Raw genomic sequence first — 21,627 nt, forward strand, 5'->3', positions numbered from 1 at the left:
ATCGAGCTTAAACAGTACAGCAAAATGGTACTTACAGAGTGACTCAAACATGACTTAGACCTTGTTTTTGAAAAACTGTTCATTTCTGTATTACATGATTGCAACTTGCTGAAAAGTGTCAACAGTGTTCCTTTCATCGAGTTTAAACAGTACAGCAAAAATTGCACTTACAGAGTGCATCAAACATGATTTAGACCTTGTTTGTGAGAAACTCTTTATTTCTGTATTTCATGATTGCAACTTGCTGAAAAGTGTCAACAATGTTCCTTTCATCGAGCTTAAACAGTACAGCAAAATGGTACTTACAGAGTGACTCAAACATGACTGAGACCTTGTTTTTGAAAAACTGTTTATTTCTGTATTACATGATTGCAACTTGCTGAAAAGTGTCAACAATGTTCCTTTCATCAAACTTAAACAGTACAGCAAAATGGTACTTACAGAGTGACTCAAACATGACTTAGACCTTGTTTTTGAAAAACTGTTCATTTCTGTTATACATGATTGCAACTTGCTGAAAAGTGTCAACAGTGTTCCTTTCATCGAGTTTAAACAGTACAGCAAAAATTGAACTTACAGAGTGCATCAAACATGATTTAGACCTTGTTTGTGAGAAACTCTTTATTTCTGTATTTCATGATTGCAACTTGCTGAAAAGTGTCAACAATGTTCCTTTCATCGAACTTAAACAGTACAGCAAAATGGTACTTACAGAGTGACTCAAACATGACTGAGACCTTGTTTTTGAAAAACTGTTTATTTCTGTATTACAACTTGCTGAAAAGTGTCAACAGTGTTTCTATCATCCTGATTAAGCAGTACAGCAAAATGTACTTACCTGATTTAGACCTTGTTTGTGAAAAACTCTTTATTTCTGTATTTCATGATTCCAACTTGCTGAAAAGGGTCAACAATGTTCCTTTCATTGAGTTTAAACAGTACAGCAAAATGGTACTTAGAGAGTGACTCAAACATGATTTAGACCTTGTTTGTGAGAAACTCTTTATTTCTGTATTTCATGATTGCAACTTGCTGAAAAGTGTCAACAGTGTTTCTATCATCCTGATTAAGCAGTACAGCAAAATTGTACATACATGATTTAGACCTTGTTTGTGAAAATCGGTTTATTTCTGTATTACATGATTGCAACTTGCTGAAAAGTGTCAACAATGTTCCTTTCATCGAGTTTAAACAGTACAGCAAAAATTGAACTTACAGAGTGCATCAAACATGATTTAGACCTTGTTTGTGAGAAACTCTTTATTTCTGTATTTCATGATTGCAACTTGCTGAAAAGTGTCAACAGTGTTTCTATCATCCTGATTAAGCAGTACAGCAAAATTGTACATACATGATTTAGACCTTGTTTGTGAAAATCGGTTTATTTCTGTATTACATGATTGCAACTTGCTGAAAAGTGTCAACAATGTTCCTTTCATCGAGTTTAAACAGTACAGCAAAAATTGAACTTACAGAGTGCATCAAACATGATTTAGACCTTGTTTGTGAGAAACTCTTTATTTCTGTATTTCATGATTGCAACTTGCTGAAAAGTGTCAACAATGTTCCTTTCATCGAGTTTAAACAGTACATCAAAAATGGTACTTACAGAGTGCATCAAACATGATTTAGACCTTGTATGTGAAAAATTGTTTTTTTCTGTATTTCATGATTGCAACTTGCTGAAAAGTGTCAACAATGTTCCTTTCATCGAACTTAAACAGTACAGCAAAATGGTACTTACAGAGTGACTCAAACATGACTGAGACCTTGTTTTTGAAAAACTGTTTATTTTTGTATTACAACTTGCTGAAAAGTGTCAACAGTGTTTCTATCATCCTGATTAAGCAGTACAGCAAAATTGTACTTACATGATTTTGACCTTGTTTTTGAAAAACGGTTTATTTCTGTATTACATGATTGCAACTTGCTGAAAAGTGTCAACAATGTTCCTTTCATCGAGTTTAAACAGTACAGCAAAAATTGAACTTACAGAGTGCATCAAACATGATTTAGACCTTGTTTGTGAAATTTTTTTTTTTTCTGTATTTCATGATTGCAACTTGCTGAAAAGTGTCAACAATGTTCCTTTCATCGAGCTTAAACAGTACAGCAAAATGGTACTTACAGAGTGACTCAAACATGACTGAGACCTTGTTTTTGAAAAACTGTTTATTTCTGTATTACAACTTGCTGAAAAGTGTCAACAGTGTTTCTATCATCCTGATTAAGCAGTACAGCAAAATTGTACTTACATGATTTTGACCTTGTTTTTGAAAAACGGTTTATTTCTGTATTACATGATTGCAACTTGCTGAAAAGTGTCAACAGTGTTCCTTTCATCGAGTTTAACAATACAGCAAAATGGTACTTACAGAGTGACTCAAACATGACTGAGACCTTGTTTTTGAAAAACTGTTTATTTCTGTATTACATGATTGCAACTTGCTGAAAAGTGTCAACAATGTTCCTTTCATCAAACTTAAACAGTACAGCAAAATGGTACTTACAGAGTGACTCAAACATGACTTAGACCTTGTTTTTGAAAAACTGTTCATTTCTTTTATACATGATTGCAACTTGCTGAAAAGTGTCAACAGTGTTCCTTTCATCGAGTTTAAACAGTACAGCAAAAATGGTACTTACAGAGTGCATCAAACATGATTTAGACCTTGTATGTGAAAAATGGTTTTTTTCTGTATTTCATGATTGCAACTTGCTGAAAAGTGTCAACAATGTTCCTTTCATCGAGCTTAAACAGTACAGCAAAATGGTACTTACAGAGTGACTCAAACATGACTTAGACCTTGTTTTTGAAAAACTGTTTATTTCTGTATTACAACTTGCTGAAAAGTATCAACAGTGTTTCTATCATCCTAATTAAGCTGTACAGCAAAATTGTACTTACATGATTTAGACCTTGTTTGTGAAAAATTGTTTTTTTCTGTATTTCATGATTGCAACTTGCTGAAAAGTGTCAACAATGTTCCTTTCATCGAGCTTAAACAGTACAGCAAAATGGTACTTACAGAGTGACTCAAACATGACTTAGACCTTGTTTTTGAAAAACTGTTCATTTCTGTATTACATGATTGCAACTTGCTGAAAAGTGTCAACAGTGTTCCTTTCATCGAGTTTAAACAGTACAGCAAAAATTGCACTTACAGAGTGCATCAAACATGATTTAGACCTTGTTTGTGAGAAACTCTTTATTTCTGTATTTCATGATTGCAACTTGCTGAAAAGTGTCAACAATGTTCCTTTCATCGAGCTTAAACAGTACAGCAAAATGGTACTTACAGAGTGACTCAAACATGACTGAGACCTTGTTTTTGAAAAACTGTTTATTTCTGTATTACATGATTGCAACTTGCTGAAAAGTGTCAACAATGTTCCTTTCATCGAGTTTAAACAGTACAGCAAAAATGGTACTTACAGAGTGCATCAAACATGATTTAGACCTTGTATGTGAAAAATTGTTTTTTTCTGTATTTCATGATTGCAACTTGCTGAAAAGTGTCAACAATGTTCCTTTCATCGAACTTAAACAGTACAGCAAAATGGTACTTACAGAGTGACTCAAACATGACTGAGACCTTGTTTTTGAAAAACTGTTTATTTCTGTATTACAACTTGCTGAAAAGTGTCAACAGTGTTTCTATCATCCTGATTAAGCAGTACAGCAAAATGTACTTACCTGATTTAGACCTTGTTTGTGAAAAACTCTTTATTTCTGTATTTCATGATTCCAACTTGCTGAAAAGTGTCAACAATGTTCCTTTCATCGAGCTTAAACAGTACAGCAAAATGGTACTTACAGAGTGACTCAAACATGACTGAGACCTTGTTTTTGAAAAACTCTTTATTTCTGTATTACATGATTGCAACTTGCTGAAAAGTGTCAACAATGTTCCTTTCATCGAGCTTAAACAGTACAGCAAAATGGTACTTACAGAGTGACTCAAACATGACTGAGACCTTGTTTTTGAAAAACTGTTTATTTCTGTATTACAACTTGCTGAAAAGTGTCAACAGTGTTTCTATCATCCTGATTAAGCAGTACAGCAAAATGTACTTACCTGATTTAGACCTTGTTTGTGAAAAACTCTTTATTTCTGTATTTCATGATTCCAACTTGCTGAAAAGGGTCAACAATGTTCCTTTCATTGAGTTTAAACAGTACAGCAAAATGGTACTTAGAGAGTGACTCAAACATGATTTAGACCTTGTTTGTGAGAAACTCTATATTTCTGTATTTCATGATTGCAACTTGCTGAAAAGTGTCAACAGTGTTTCTATCATCCTGATTAAGCAGTACAGCAAAATTGTACATACATGATTTAGACCTTGTTTGTGAAAATCGGTTTATTTCTGTATTACATGATTGCAACTTGCTGAAAAGTGTCAACAATGTTCCTTTCATCGAGTTTAAACAGTACAGCAAAAATTGAACTTACAGAGTGCATCAAACATGATTTAGACCTTGTTTGTGAGAAACTCTTTATTTCTGTATTTCATGATTGCAACTTGCTGAAAAGTGTCAACAATGTTCCTTTCATCGAGTTTAAACAGTACAGCAAAAATGGTACTTACAGAGTGCATCAAACATGATTTAGACCTTGTATGTGAAAAATTGTTTTTTTCTGTATTTCATGATTGCAACTTGCTGAAAAGTGTCAACAATGTTCCTTTCATCGAACTTAAACAGTACAGCAAAATGGTACTTACAGAGTGACTCAAACATGACTGAGACCTTGTTTTTGAAAAACTGTTTATTTTTGTATTACAACTTGCTGAAAAGTGTCAACAGTGTTTCTATCATCCTGATTAAGCAGTACAGCAAAATTGTACTTACATGATTTTGACCTTGTTTTTGAAAAACGGTTTATTTCTGTATTACATGATTGCAACTTGCTGAAAAGTGTCAACAATGTTCCTTTCATCGAGTTTAAACAGTACAGCAAAAATTGAACTTACAGAGTGCATCAAACATGATTTAGACCTTGTTTGTGAATTTTTTTTTTTTTCTGTATTTCATGATTGCAACTTGCTGAAAAGTGTCAACAATGTTCCTTTCATCGAGCTTAAACAGTACAGCAAAATGGTACTTACAGAGTGACTCAAACATGACTGAGACCTTGTTTTTGAAAAACTGTTTATTTCTGTATTACAACTTGCTGAAAAGTGTCAACAGTGTTTCTATCATCCTGATTAAGCAGTACAGCAAAATTGTACTTACATGATTTTGACCTTGTTTTTGAAAAACGGTTTATTTCTGTATTACATGATTGCAACTTGCTGAAAAGTGTCAACAGTGTTCCTTTCATCGAGTTTAACAATACAGCAAAATGGTACTTACAGAGTGACTCAAACATGACTGAGACCTTGTTTTTGAAAAACTGTTTATTTCTGTATTACATGATTGCAACTTGCTGAAAAGTGTCAACAATGTTCCTTTCATCAAACTTAAACAGTACAGCAAAATGGTACTTACAGAGTGACTCAAACATGACTTAGACCTTGTTTTTGAAAAACTGTTCATTTCTGTTATACATGATTGCAACTTGCTGAAAAGTGTCAACAGTGTTCCTTTCATCGAGTTTAAACAGTACAGCAAAAATGGTACTTACAGAGTGCATCAAACATGATTTAGACCTTGTATGTGAAAAATGGTTTTTTTCTGTATTTCATGATTGCAACTTGCTGAAAAGTGTCAACAATGTTCCTTTCATCGAGCTTAAACAGTACAGCAAAATGGTACTTACAGAGTGACTCAAACATGACTTAGACCTTGTTTTTGAAAAACTGTTTATTTCTGTATTACAACTTGCTGAAAAGTATCAACAGTGTTTCTATCATCCTAATTAAGCTGTACAGCAAAATTGTACTTACATGATTTAGACCTTGTTTGTGAAAAATTGTTTTTTTCTGTATTTCATGATTGCAACTTGCTGAAAAGTGTCAACAATGTTCCTTTCATCGAGCTTAAACAGTACAGCAAAATGGTACTTACAGAGTGACTCAAACATGACTTAGACCTTGTTTTTGAAAAACTGTTCATTTCTGTATTACATGATTGCAACTTGCTGAAAAGTGTCAACAGTGTTCCTTTCATCGAGTTTAAACAGTACAGCAAAAATTGCACTTACAGAGTGCATCAAACATGATTTAGACCTTGTTTGTGAGAAACTCTTTATTTCTGTATTTCATGATTGCAACTTGCTGAAAAGTGTCAACAATGTTCCTTTCATCGAGCTTAAACAGTACAGCAAAATGGTACTTACAGAGTGACTCAAACATGACTGAGACCTTGTTTTTGAAAAACTGTTTATTTCTGTATTACATGATTGCAACTTGCTGAAAAGTGTCAACAATGTTCCTTTCATCGAGTTTAAACAGTACAGCAAAAATGGTACTTACAGAGTGCATCAAACATGATTTAGACCTTGTATGTGAAAAATTGTTTTTTTCTGTATTTCATGATTGCAACTTGCTGAAAAGTGTCAACAATGTTCCTTTCATCGAACTTAAACAGTACAGCAAAATGGTACTTACAGAGTGACTCAAACATGACTGAGACCTTGTTTTTGAAAAACTGTTTATTTCTGTATTACAACTTGCTGAAAAGTGTCAACAGTGTTTCTATCATCCTGATTAAGCAGTACAGCAAAATGTACTTACCTGATTTAGACCTTGTTTGTGAAAAACTCTTTATTTCTGTATTTCATGATTCCAACTTGCTGAAAAGTGTCAACAATGTTCCTTTCATCGAGCTTAAACAGTACAGCAAAATGGTACTTACAGAGTGACTCAAACATGACTGAGACCTTGTTTTTGAAAAACTCTTTATTTCTGTATTACATGATTGCAACTTGCTGAAAAGTGTCAACAATGTTCCTTTCATCGAGCTTAAACAGTACAGCAAAATGGTACTTACAGAGTGACTCAAACATGACTGAGACCTTGTTTTTGAAAAACTGTTTATTTCTGTATTACAACTTGCTGAAAAGTGTCAACAGTGTTTCTATCATCCTGATTAAGCAGTACAGCAAAATTGTACTTACATGATTTTGACCTTGTTTTTGAAAAACGGTTTATTTCTGTATTACATGATTGCAACTTGCTGAAAAGTGTCAACAATGTTCCTTTCATCGAGTTTAAACAGTACAGCAAAAATTGAACTTACAGAGTGCATCAAACATTATTTAGACCTTGTTTGTGAGAAACACTTTATTTCTGTATTTCATGATTGCAACTTGCTGAAAAGTGTCAACAGTGTTTCTATCATCCTGATTAAGCAGTACAGCAAAATTGTACATACATGATTTAGACCTTGTTTGTGAAAATCGGTTTATTTCTGTATTACATGATTGCAACTTGCTGAAAAGTGTCAACAATGTTCCTTTCATCGAGCTTAAACAGTACATCAAAATGGTACTTACAGAGTGACTCAAACATGACTGAGACCTTGTTTTTGAAAAACTGTTTATTTCTGTATTACATGATTGCAACTTGCTGAAAAGTGTCAACAATGTTCCTTTCATCGAGTTTAAACAGTACAGCAAAAATTGAACTTACAGAGTGCATCAAACATGATTTAGACCTTGTTTGTGAGAAACTCTTTATTTCTGTATTTCATGATTGCAACTTGCTGAAAAGTGTCAACAATGTTCCTTTCATCGAGCTTAAACAGTACAGCAAAATGGTACGTACAGAGTGACTCAAACATGACTGAGACCTTGTTTTTGAAAAACTGTTTATTTCTGTATTACATGATTGCAACTTGCTGAAAAGTGTCAACAATGTTCCTTTCATCGAGCTTAAACAGTACAGCAAAATGGTACTTACAGAGTGACTCAAACATGACTTAGACCTTGTTTTTGAAAAACTGTTCATTTCTGTATTACATGATTGCAACTTGCTGAAAAGTGTCAACAGTGTTCCTTTCATCGAGTTTAACAATACAGCAAAATGGTACTTACAGAGTGACTCAAACATGACTGAGACCTTGTTTTTGAAAAACTGTTTATTTCTGTATTACAACTTGCTGAAAAGTGTCAACAGTGTTTCTGACATCCTGATTAAGCAGTACAGCAAAATTGTACTTACATGATTTTGACCTTGTTTTTGAAAAACGGTTTATTTCTGTATTACATGATTGCAACTTGCTGAAAAGTGTCAACAATGTTCCTTTCATCGAGTTTAAACAGTACAGCAAAAATTGAACTTACAGAGTGCATCAAACATGATTTAGACCTTGTTTGTGAATTTTTTTTTTTTTTCTGTATTTCATGATTGCAACTTGCTGAAAAGTGTCAACAATGTTCCTTTCATCGAGCTTAAACAGTACAGCAAAATGGTACTTACAGAGTGACTCAAACATGACTGAGACCTTGTTTTTGAAAAACTGTTTATTTCTGTATTACAACTTGCTGAAAAGTGTCAACAGTGTTTCTATCATCCTGATTAAGCAGTACAGCAAAATTGTACTTACATGATTTTGACCTTGTTTTTGAAAAACGGTTTATTTCTGTATTACATGATTGCAACTTGCTGAAAAGTGTCAACAGTGTTCCTTTCATCGAGTTTAACAATACAGCAAAATGGTACTTACAGAGTGACTCAAACATGACTGAGACCTTGTTTTTGAAAAACTGTTTATTTCTGTATTACATGATTGCAACTTGCTGAAAAGTGTCAACAATGTTCCTTTCATCAAACTTAAACAGTACAGCAAAATGGTACTTACAGAGTGACTCAAACATGACTTAGACCTTGTTTTTGAAAAACTGTTCATTTCTGTTATACATGATTGCAACTTGCTGAAAAGTGTCAACAGTGTTCCTTTCATCGAGTTTAAACAGTACAGCAAAAATGGTACTTACAGAGTGCATCAAACATGATTTAGACCTTGTATGTGAAAAATTGTTTTTTTCTGTATTTCATGATTGCAACTTGCTGAAAAGTGTCAACAATGTTCCTTTCATCAAACTTAAACAGTACAGCAAAATGGTACTTACAGAGTGACTCAAACATGACTGAGACCTTGTTTTTGAAAAACTGTTTATTTCTGTATTACAACTTGCTGAAAAGTGTCAACAGTGTTTCTATCATCCTGATTAAGCAGTACAGCAAAATGTACTTACCTGATTTAGACCTTGTTTGTGAAAAACTCTTTATTTCTGTATTTCATGATTCCAACTTGCTGAAAAGTGTCAACAATGTTCCTTTCATCGAGCTTAAACAGTACAGCAAAATGGTACTTACAGAGTGACTCAAACATGACTGAGACCTTGTTTTTGAAAAACTGTTTATTTCTGTATTACATGATTGCAACTTGCTGAAAAGTGTCAACAATGTTCCTTTCATCGAGCTTAAACAGTACAGCAAAATGGTACTTACAGAGTGACTCAAACATGACTGAGACCTTGTTTTTGAAAAACTGTTTATTTCTGTATTACAACTTGCTGAAAAGTGTCAACAGTGTTTCTATCATCCTGATTAAGCAGTACAGCAAAATTGTACTTACATGATTTTGACCTTGTTTTTGAAAAACGGTTTATTTCTGTATTACATGATTGCAACTTGCTGAAAAGTGTCAACAATGTTCCTTTCATCGAGTTTAAACAGTACAGCAAAAATTGAACTTACAGAGTGCATCAAACATTATTTAGACCTTGTTTGTGAGAAACTCTTTATTTCTGTATTTCATGATTGCAACTTGCTGAAAAGTGTCAACAGTGTTTCTATCATCCTGATTAAGCAGTACAGCAAAATTGTACATACATGATTTAGACCTTGTTTGTGAAAATCGGTTTATTTCTGTATTACATGATTGCAACTTGCTGAAAAGTGTCAACAATGTTCCTTTCATCGAGCTTAAACAGTACATCAAAATGGTACTTACAGAGTGACTCAAACATGACTGAGACCTTGTTTTTGAAAAACTGTTTATTTCTGTATTACATGATTGCAACTTGCTGAAAAGTGTCAACAATGTTCCTTTCATCGAGTTTAAACAGTACAGCAAAAATTGAACTTACAGAGTGCATCAAACATGATTTAGACCTTGTTTGTGAGAAACTCTTTATTTCTGTATTTCATGATTGCAACTTGCTGAAAAGTGTCAACAATGTTCCTTTCATCGAGCTTAAACAGTACAGCAAAATGGTACGTACAGAGTGACTCAAACATGACTGAGACCTTGTTTTTGAAAAACTGTTTATTTCTGTATTACATGATTGCAACTTGCTGAAAAGTGTCAACAATGTTCCTTTCATCGAGCTTAAACAGTACAGCAAAATGGTACTTACAGAGTGACTCAAACATGACTTAGACCTTGTTTTTGAAAAACTGTTCATTTCTGTATTACATGATTGCAACTTGCTGAAAAGTGTCAACAGTGTTCCTTTCATCGAGTTTAACAATACAGCAAAATGGTACTTACAGAGTGACTCAAACATGACTGAGACCTTGTTTTTGAAAAACTGTTTATTTCTGTATTACAACTTGCTGAAAAGTGTCAACAGTGTTTCTATCATCCTGATTAAGCAGTACAGCAAAATTGTACTTACATGATTTTGACCTTGTTTTTGAAAAACGGTTTATTTCTGTATTACATGATTGCAACTTGCTGAAAAGTGTCAACAATGTTCCTTTCATCGAGTTTAAACAGTACAGCAAAAATTGAACTTACAGAGTGCATCAAACATGATTTAGACCTTGTTTGTGATTTTTTTTTTTTTTCTGTATTTCATGATTGCAACTTGCTGAAAAGTGTCAACAATGTTCCTTTCATCGAGCTTAAACAGTACAGCAAAATGGTACTTACAGAGTGACTCAAACATGACTGAGACCTTGTTTTTGAAAAACTGTTTATTTCTGTATTACAACTTGCTGAAAAGTGTCAACAGTGTTTCTATCATCCTGATTAAGCAGTACAGCAAAATTGTACTTACATGATTTTGACCTTGTTTTTGAAAAACGGTTTATTTCTGTATTACATGATTGCAACTTGCTGAAAAGTGTCAACAGTGTTCCTTTCATCGAGTTTAACAATACAGCAAAATGGTACTTACAGAGTGACTCAAACATGACTGAGACCTTGTTTTTGAAAAACTGTTTATTTCTGTATTACATGATTGCAACTTGCTGAAAAGTGTCAACAATGTTCCTTTCATCAAACTTAAACAGTACAGCAAAATGGTACTTACAGAGTGACTCAAACATGACTTAGACCTTGTTTTTGAAAAACTGTTCATTTCTGTTATACATGATTGCAACTTGCTGAAAAGTGTCAACAGTGTTCCTTTCATCGAGTTTAAACAGTACAGCAAAAATGGTACTTACAGAGTGCATCAAACATGATTTAGACCTTGTATGTGAAAAATTGTTTTTTTCTGTATTTCATGATTGCAACTTGCTGAAAAGTGTCAACAATGTTCCTTTCATCGAACTTAAACAGTACAGCAAAATGGTACTTACAGAGTGACTCAAACATGACTGAGACCTTGTTTTTGAAAAACTGTTTATTTTTGTATTACAACTTGCTGAAAAGTGTCAACAGTGTTTCTATCATCCTGATTAAGCAGTACAGCAAAATGTACTTACCTGATTTAGACCTTGTTTGTGAAAAACTCTATATTTCTGTATTTCATGATTCCAACTTGCTGAAAAGGGTCAACAATGTTCCTTTCATTGAGTTTAAACAGTACAGCAAAATGGTACTTAGAGAGTGACTCAAACATGACTTAGACCTTGTTTTTGAAAAACTGTTCATTTCTGTATTACATGATTGCAACTTGCTGAAAAGTGTCAACAGTGTTCCTTTCATCGAGTTTAAACAGTACAGCAAAAATTGAACTTACAGAGTGCATCAAACATGATTTAGACCTTGTTTGTGAGAAACTCTTTATTTCTGTATTTCATGATTGCAACTTGCTGAAAAGTGTCAACAATGTTCCTTTCATCGAACTTAAACAGTACAGCAAAATGGTACTTACAGAGTGACTCAAACATGACTGAGACCTTGTTTTTGAAAAACTGTTTATTTTTGTATTACAACTTGCTGAAAAGTGTCAACAGTGTTTCTATCATCCTGATTAAGCAGTACAGCAAAATGTACTTACCTGATTTAGACCTTGTTTGTGAAAAACTCTATATTTCTGTATTTCATGATTCCAACTTGCTGAAAAGGGTCAACAATGTTCCTTTCATTGAGTTTAAACAGTACAGCAAAATGGTACTTAGAGAGTGACTCAAACGTGACTTAGACCTTGTTTTTGAAAAACTGTTCATTTCTGTATTACATGATTGCAACTTGCTGAAAAGTGTCAACAGTGTTCCTTTCATCGAGTTTAAACAGTACAGCAAAAATTGAACTTACAGAGTGCATCAAACATGATTTAGACCTTGTTTGTGAGAAACTCTTTATTTCTGTATTTCATGATTGCAACTTGCTGAAAAGTGTCAACAATGTTCCTTTTATCGAGTTTAAACAGTACAGCAAAATGGTACTTACAGAGTGACTCAAACATGACTGAGACCTTGTTTTTGAAAAACGGTTTATTTCTGTATTACAACTTGCTGAAAAGTGTCAACAGTGTTTCTATCATCCTGATTAAGCAGTACAGCAAAATTGTACTTCCATGATTTTGACCTTGTTTGTGAAAAACTGTTTATTTCTGTATTACATGATTGCAACTTGCTGAAAAGTGTCAACAATGTTCCTTTCATCGAGTTTAAACAGTACAGCAAAAATGGTACTTACAGAGTGCGTCAAACATGATTTAGACCTTGTTTGTGAAAAATTGTTTTTTTCTGTATTTCATGATTGCAACTTGCTGAAAAGTGTCAACAATGTTCCTTTCATCGAGCTTAAACAGTACAGCAAAATGGTACTTACAGAGTGACTCAAACATGACTGAGACCTTGTTTTTGAAAAACTGTTTATTTCTGTATTACAACTTGCTGAAAAGTGTCAACAGTGTTTCTATCATCCTGATTAAGCAGTACAGCAAAATTGTACTTACCTGATTTAGACCTTGTTTGTGAGAAACTCTTTATTTCTGTATTTCATGATTGCAACTTGCTGAAAAGTGTCAACAATGTTCCTTCCATCGAGTTTAAACAGTACAGCAAAAATGGTACTTACAGAGTGCATCAAACATTATTTAGACCTTGTTTGTGAAAAACTGTTTATTTCTATATTACAACTTGCTGAAAAGTGTCAACAGTGTTTCTATCATCCTGATTAAGCAGTACAGCAAAATGGTACTTACAGAGTGACTCAAACATGACTGAGACCTTGTTTTTGAAAAACTGTTTATTTCTGTATTACAACTTGTTGAAAAGTGTCAACAGTGTTTCTATCATCCTGATTAAGCAGTACAGCAAAATTGTACTTACCTGATTTAGACCTTGTTTGTGAGAAACTCTTTATTTCTGTATTTCATGATTCCAACTTGCTGAAAAGGGTCAACAATGTTCCTTTCATTGAGTTTAAACAGTACAGCAAAATGGTACTTAGAGAGTGACTCAAACATGACTTAGACCTTGTTTTTGAAAAACTGTTTATTTCTATTTTACATGATTGCAACTTGCTGAAAAGTGTCAACAATGTTTCTATCATCGAGTTTAAACAGTACAGCAAAAATTGAAAATACAGAGTGCATCAAACATGATTTAGACCTTGTTTGTGAGAAACTCTTTATTTCTGTATTTCATGATTCCAACTTGCTGAAAAGGGTCAACAATGTTCCTTTCATTGAGTTTAAACAGTACAGCAAAATGGTACTTAGAGAGTGACTCAAACATGACTTAGACCTTGTTTTTGAAAAACTGTTTATTTCTGTATTACAATATTGCAACTTGCTGAAAAGTGTCAACAATGTTCCTTTCATCGAGCTTAAACAGTACAGCAAAATGGTACTTACAGAGTGACTCAAACATGACTGAGACCTTGTTTTTGAAAAACTGTTTATTTCTGTATTACAACTTGCTGAAAAGTGTCAACAGTGTTTCTATCATCCTGATTAAGCAGTACAGCAAAATTGTACTTCCATGATTTTGACCTTGTTTGTGAAAAACTGTTTTTTTCTGTATTTCATGATTGCAACTTGCTGAAAAGTGTCAACAATGTTCCTTTCATCGAGCTTAAACAGTACAGCAAAATGGTACTTACAGAGTGACTCAAACATGACTGAGACCTTGTTTGTGAAAAACTGTTTATTTCTGTATTACATGATTGCAACTTGCTGAAAAGTGTCAACAATGTTCCTTTCATCGAGTTTAAACAGTACAGCAAAATGGTACTTACAGTGACTCAAACATGACTTAGACCTTGTTTTTGAAAAACTGTTTATTTCTATATTACATGATTGCAACTTGCTGAAAAGTGTCAACAATGTTTCTATCATCGAGTTTAAACAGTAGAGCAAAAATTGAAAATACAGAGTGCATCAAACATGATTTAGACCTTGTTTGTGAGAAACTCTTTATTTCTGTATTTCATGATTGCAACTTGCTGAAAAGTGTCAACAGTGTTTCTATCATCCTGATTAAGCAGTACAGCAAAATTGTACATACATGATTTAGACCTTGTTTGTGAAAATTGGTTTATTTCTGTATTAAATGATTGCAACTTGCTGAAAAGTGTCAACAATGTTCCTTTCATCGAGTTTAAACAGTACAGCAAAAATTGAACTTACAGAGTGCATCAAACATGATTTAGACCTTGTTTGTGAGAAACTCTTTATTTCTGTATTTCATGATTGCAACTTGCTGAAAAGTGTCAACAATGTTCCTTTCATCGAACTTAAACAGTACAGCAAAATGGTACTTACAGAGTGACTCAAACATGACTGAGACCTTGTTTTTGAAAAACTGTTTATTTCTGTATTACAACTTGCTGAAAAGTGTCAACAGTGTTTCTATCATCCTGATTAAGCAGTACAGCAAAATGTACTTACCTGATTTAGACCTTGTTTGTGAAAAACTCTTTATTTCTGTATTTCATGATTCCAACTTGCTGAAAAGGGTCAACAATGTTCCTTTCATTGAGTTTAAACAGTACAGCAAAATGGTACTTAAGAGAGTGACTCAAACATGAATTAGACCTTGTTTTTGAAAAACTGTTTATTTCTATTTTACATGATTGCAACTTGCTGAAAAGTGTCAACAATGTTTCTATCATCGAGTTTAAACAGTACAGCAAAAATTGAAAATACAGAGTGCATCAAACATGATTTAGACCTTGTTTGTGAGAAACTCTTTTTTTCAGTATTTCATGATTGCAACTTGCTGAAAAGTGTCATCAATGTTCCTTTCATTGACTTTAAACAGTACAGCAAAATGGTATTTAGAGAGTGACTCAAACATGACTTAGACCTTGTTTTTGAAAAACTGTTTATTTCTGTATTACAATATTGCAACTTGCTGAAAAGTGTCAACAATGTTCCTTTCATCGAGCTTAAACAGTACAGCAAAATGGTACTTACAGAGTGACTCAAACATGACTGAGACCTTGTTTTTGAAAAACTGTTTATTTCTGTATTACATGATTGCAACTTGCTGAAAAGTGTCAACAATGTTCCTTTCATCGAGTTTAAACAGTACAGCAAAAATGGTACTTACAGAGTGCATCAAACATGATTTAGACCTTGTATGTGAAAAATTGTTTTTTTCTGTATTTCATGATTGCAACTTGCTGAAAAGTGTCAACAATGTTCCTTTCATCGAACTTAAACAGTACAGCAAAATGGTACTTACAGAGTGACTCAAACATGACTGAGACCTTGTTTTTGAAAAACTGTTTATTTCTGTATTACAACTTGCTGAAAAGTGTCAACAGTGTTTCTATCATCCTGATTAAGCAGTACAGCAAAATGTACTTACCTGATTTAGACCTTGTTTGTGAAAAACTCTTTATTTCTGTATTTCATGATTCCAACTTGCAGAAAAGTGTCAACAATGTTCCTTTCATCGAACATAAACAGTACAGCAAAATGGTACTTACAGAGTGACTCAAACATGACTGAGACCTTGTTTTTGAAAAACTGTTTATTTCTGTATTACATGATTGCAACTTGCTGAAAAGTGTCAACAATGTTCCTTTCATCGAGCTTAAACAGTACAGCAAAATGGTACTTACAGAGTGACTCAAACATGACTGAGACCTTGTTTTTGAAAAACTGTTTATTTCTGTATTACAACTTGCTGAAAAGTGTCAACAGTGTTTCTATCATCCTGATTAAGCAGTAAAGCAAAATTGTACTTACCTGATTTAGACCTTGTTTGTGAGAAACTCTTTATTTCTGTATTTCATGATTGCAACTTGCTGAAAAGTGTCAACAATGTTCCTTTCATCGAGTTTAAACAGTACAGCAAAAATGGTACTTACAGAGTGCATCAAACATTATTTAGACCTTGTTTGTGAAAAACTGTTTATTTCTATATTACAACTTGCTGAAAAGTGTCAACAGTGTTTCTATCATCCTGATTAAGCAGTACAGCAAAATTGTACATACATGATTTAGACCTTGTTTGTGAAAATCGGTTTATTTCTGTATTACATGATTGCAACTTGCTGAAAAGTGTCAACAATGTTCCTTTCATCGAGTTTAAACAGTACAGCAAAAATTGAACTTACAGAGTGCATCAAACATGATTTAGACCTTGTTTGTGAGAAACTCTTTATTTCTGTATTTCATGATTGCAACTTGCTGAAAAGTGTCAACAGTGTTTCTATCATCCTGATTAAGCAGTACAGCAAAATTGTACATACATGATTTAGACCTTGTTTGTGAAAATCGGTTTATTTCTGTATTACATGATTGCAACTTGCTGAAAAGTGTCAACAATGTTCCTTTCATCGAGTTTAAACAGTACAGCAAAAATTGAACTTACAGAGTGCATCAAACATGATTTAGACCTTGTTTGTGAAAAATTGTTTATTTCTGTATTACAACTTGCTGAAAAGTGTCAACAGTGTTTCTATCATCCTGATTAAGCTGTACAGCAAAATTGTACTTACATGACTTAGACCTTGTTTGTGAAAAACTGTTTATTTCTGTATTACATGATTGCAACTTGCTGAAAAGTGTCAACAATGTTCCTTTCATTGAGTTTAAACAGTACAGCAAAATGGTACTTAGAGAGTGATTCAAACATGACTTAGACCTTGTTTGTGAAAATCGGTTTATTTCTGTATTACATGATTGCAACTTGCTGAAAAGTGTCAACAATGTTCCTTTCATCGAGTTTAAACAGTACAGCAAAAATGGTACTTACAGAGTGCATCAAACATGATTTAGACCTTGTTTGTGAGAAACTCTTTATTTCTGTATTTCATGATTGCAACTTGCTGAAAAGTGTCAACAATGTTACTTTCATCGAGCTTAAACAGTACAGCAAAATGGTACTTACAGAGTGACTCAAACATGACTGAGACCTTGTTTTTGAAAAACTGTTTATTTCTGTATTACAACTTGCTGAAAAGTGTCAACAGTGTTTCTATCATCCTGATTAAGCAGTAAAGCAAAATTGTACTTACCTGATTTAGACCTTGTTTTGTGAGAAACTCTTTATTTCTGTATTTCATGATTGCAACTTGCTGAAAAGTGTCAACAATGTTCCTTTCATCGAGTTTAAACAGTACAGCAAAAATGGTACTTACAGAGTGCATCAAACATTATTTAGACCTTGTTTGTGAAAAACTGTTTATTTCTATATTACAACATCCTGATTAAGCAGTACAGCAAAATTGTACATACATGATTTAGACCTTGTTTGTGAAAATCGGTTTATTTCTGTATTACATGATTGCAACTTGCTGAAAAGTGTCAACAATGTTCCTTTCATCGAGTTTAAACAGTACAGCAAAAATTGAACTTACAGAGTGCATCAAACATGATTTAGACCTTGTTTGTGAGAAACTCTTTATTTCTGTATTTCATGATTGCAACTTGCTGAAAAGTGTCAACAGTGTTTCTATCATCCTGATTAAGCAGTACAGCAAAATTGTACTTACATGATTTTGACCTTGTTTTTGAAAAACAGTTTATTTCTGTATTACATGATTGCAACTTGCTGAAAAGTGTCAACAATGTTCCTTTCATCGAGTTTAAACAGTACAGCAAAAATTGAACTTACAGAGTGCATCAAACATGATTTAGACCTTGTTTGTGAAAAATTGTTTTTTTCTGTATTTCATGATTGCAACTTGCTGAAAAGTGTCAACAATGTTCCTTTCATCGAGCTTAAACAGTACAGCAAAATGGTACTTACAGAGTGACTCAAACATGACTGAGACCTTGTTTTTGAAAAACTGTTTATTTCTGTATTACAACTTGCTGAAAAGTGTCAACAGTGTTTCTATCATCCTGATTAAGCAGTACAGCAAAATGTACTTACCTGATTTAGACCTTGTTAGTGAAAAACTCTTTATTTCTGTATTTCATGATTCCAACTTGCTGAAAAGTGTCAACAATGTTCCTTTCATCGAACATAAACAGTACAGCAAAATGGTACTTACAGAGTGACTCAAACATGACTGAGACCTTGTTTTTGAAAAACTGTTTATTTCTGTATTACATGATTGCAACTTGCTGAAAAGTGTCAACAATGTTCCTTTCATCGAGCTTAAACAGTACAGCAAAATGGTACTTACAGAGTGACTCAAACATGACTGAGACCTTGTTTTTGAAAAACTGTTTATTTCTGTATTACAACTTGCTGAAAAGTGTCAACAGTGTTTCTATCATCCTGATTAAGCAGTAAAGCAAAATTGTACTTACCTGATTTAGACCTTGTTTGTGAGAAACTCTTTATTTCTGTATTTCATGATTGCAACTTGCTGAAAAGTGTCAACAATGTTCCTTTCATCGAGTTTAAACAGTACAGCAAAAATGGTACTTACAGAGTGCATCAAACATTATTTAGACCTTGTTTGTGAAAAACTGTTTATTTCTATATTACAACTTGCTGAAAAGTGTCAACAGTGTTTCTATCATCCTGATTAAGCAGTACAGCAAAATTGTACATACATGATTTAGACCTTGTTTGTGAAAATCGGTTTATTTCTGTATTACATGATTGCAACTTGCTGAAAAGTGTCAACAATGTTCCTTTCATCGAGTTTAAACAGTACAGCAAAAATTGAACTTACAGAGTGCATCAAACATGATTTAGACCTTGTTTGTGAGAAACTCTTTATTTCTGTATTTCATGATTGCAACTTGCTGAAAAGTGTCAACAGTGTTTCTATCATCCTGATTAAGCAGTACAGCAAAATTGTACATACATGATTTAGACCTTGTTTGTGAAAATCGGTTTATTTCTGTATTACATGATTGCAACTTGCTGAAAAGTGTCAACAATGTTCCTTTCATCGAGTTTAAACAGTACAGCAAAAATTGAACTTACAGAGTGCATCAAACATGATTTAGACCTTGTTTGTGAAAAATTGTTTATTTCTGTATTACAACTTGCTGAAAAGTGTCAACAGTGTTTCTATCATCCTGATTAAGCTGTACAGCAAAATTGTACTTACATGACTTAGACCTTGTTTGTGAAAAACTGTTTATTTCTGTATTACATGATTGCAACTTGCTGAAAAGTGTCAACAATGTTCCTTTCATTGAGTTTAAACAGTACAGCAAAATGGTACTTAGAGAGTGATTCAAACATGACTTAGACCTTGTTTGTGAAAATCGGTTTATTTCTGTATTACATGATTGCAACTTGCTGAAAAGTGTCAACAATGTTCCTTTCATCGAGTTTAAACAGTACAGCAAAAATGGTACTTACAGAGTGCATCAAACATGATTTAGACCTTGTTTGTGAGAAACTCTTTATTTCTGTATTTCATGATTGCAACTTGCTGAAAAGTGTCAACAATGTTACTTTCATCGAGCTTAAACAGTACAGCAAAATGGTACTTACAGAGTGACTCAAACATGACTGAGACCTTGTTTTTGAAAAACTGTTTATTTCTGTATTACAACTTGCTGAAAAGTGTCAACAGTGTTTCTATCATCCTGATTAAGCAGTAAAGCAAAATTGTACTTACCTGATTTAGACCTTGTTTTGTGAGAAACTCTTTATTTCTGTATTTCATGATTGCAACTTGCTGAAAAGTGTCAACAATGTTCCTTTCATCGAGTTTAAACAGTACAGCAAAAATGGTACTTACAGAGTGCATCAAACATTATTTAGACCTTGTTTGTGAAAAACTGTTTATTTCTATATTACAACATCCTGATTAAGCAGTACAGCAAAATTGTACATACATGATTTAGACCTTGTTTGTGAAAATCGGTTTATTTCTGTATTACATGATTGCAACTTGCTGAAAAGTGTCAACAATGTTCCTTTCATCGAGTTTAAACAGTACAGCAAAAATTGAACTTACAGAGTGCATCAAACATGATTTAGACCTTGTTTGTGAGAAACTCTTTATTTCTGTATTTCATGATTGCAACTTGCTGAAAAGTGTCAACAGTGTTTCTATCATCCTGATTAAGCAGTACAGCAAAATTGTACTTACATGATTTTGACCTTGTTTTTGAAAAACAGTTTATTTCTGTATTACATGATTGCAACTTGCTGAAAAGTGTCAACAATGTTCCTTTCATCGAGTTTAAACAGTACAGCAAAAATTGAACTTACAGAGTGCATCAAACATGATTTAGACCTTGTTTGTGAAAAATTGTTTTTTTCTGTATTTCATGATTGCAACTTGCTGAAAAGTGTCAACAATGTTCCTTTCATCGAGCTTAAACAGTACAGCAAAATGGTACTTACAGAGTGACTCAAACATGACTGAGACCTTGTTTTTGAAAAACTGTTTATTTCTGTATTACAACTTGCTGAAAAGTGTCAACAGTGTTTCTATCATCCTGATTAAGCTGTACAGCAAAATTGTACTTACATGACTTAGACCTTGTTTGTGAAAAACTGTTTATTTCTGTATTACATGATTGCAACTTGCTGAAAAGTGTCAACAATGTTCCTTTCATTGAGTTTAAACAGTACAGCAAAATGGTACTTAGAGAGTGATTCAAACATGACTTAGACCTTGTTTGTGAAAATCGGTTTATTTCTGTATTACATGATTGCAACTTGCTGAAAAGTGTCAACAATGTTCCTTTCATCGAGTTTAAACAGTACAGCAAAAATGGTACTTACAGAGTGCATCAAACATGATTTAGACCTTGTTTGTGAGAAACTCTTTATTTTTGTATTTCATGATTGCAACTTGCTGAAAAGTGTCAACAATGTTCCTTTCATCGAGCTTAAACAGTACAGCAAAATGGTACTTACAGAGTGACTCAAACATGACTGAGACCTTGTTTTTGAAAAACTGTTTATTTCTGTATTACAACTTGCTGAAAAGTGTCAACAGTGTTTCTATCATCCTGATTAAGCAGTACAGCAAAATGTACTTACCTGATTTAGACCTTGTTTGTGAAAAACTCTTTATTTCTGTATTTCATGATTCCAACTTGCTGAAAAGGGTCAACAATGTTCCTTTCATTGAGTTTAAACAGTACAGCAAAATGGTACTTAGAGAGTGACTCAAACATGACTTAGACCTTGTTTTTGAAAAACTGTTCATTTCTGTATTAC

The sequence above is a fragment of the Salmo salar genome, chromosome 07 (genome assembly GCF_965601325.2).
Source record: "Salmo salar chromosome 07, fSalSal1, whole genome shotgun sequence".
In the NCBI taxonomy this organism is placed as follows: domain Eukaryota; kingdom Metazoa; phylum Chordata; class Actinopteri; order Salmoniformes; family Salmonidae; genus Salmo; species Salmo salar.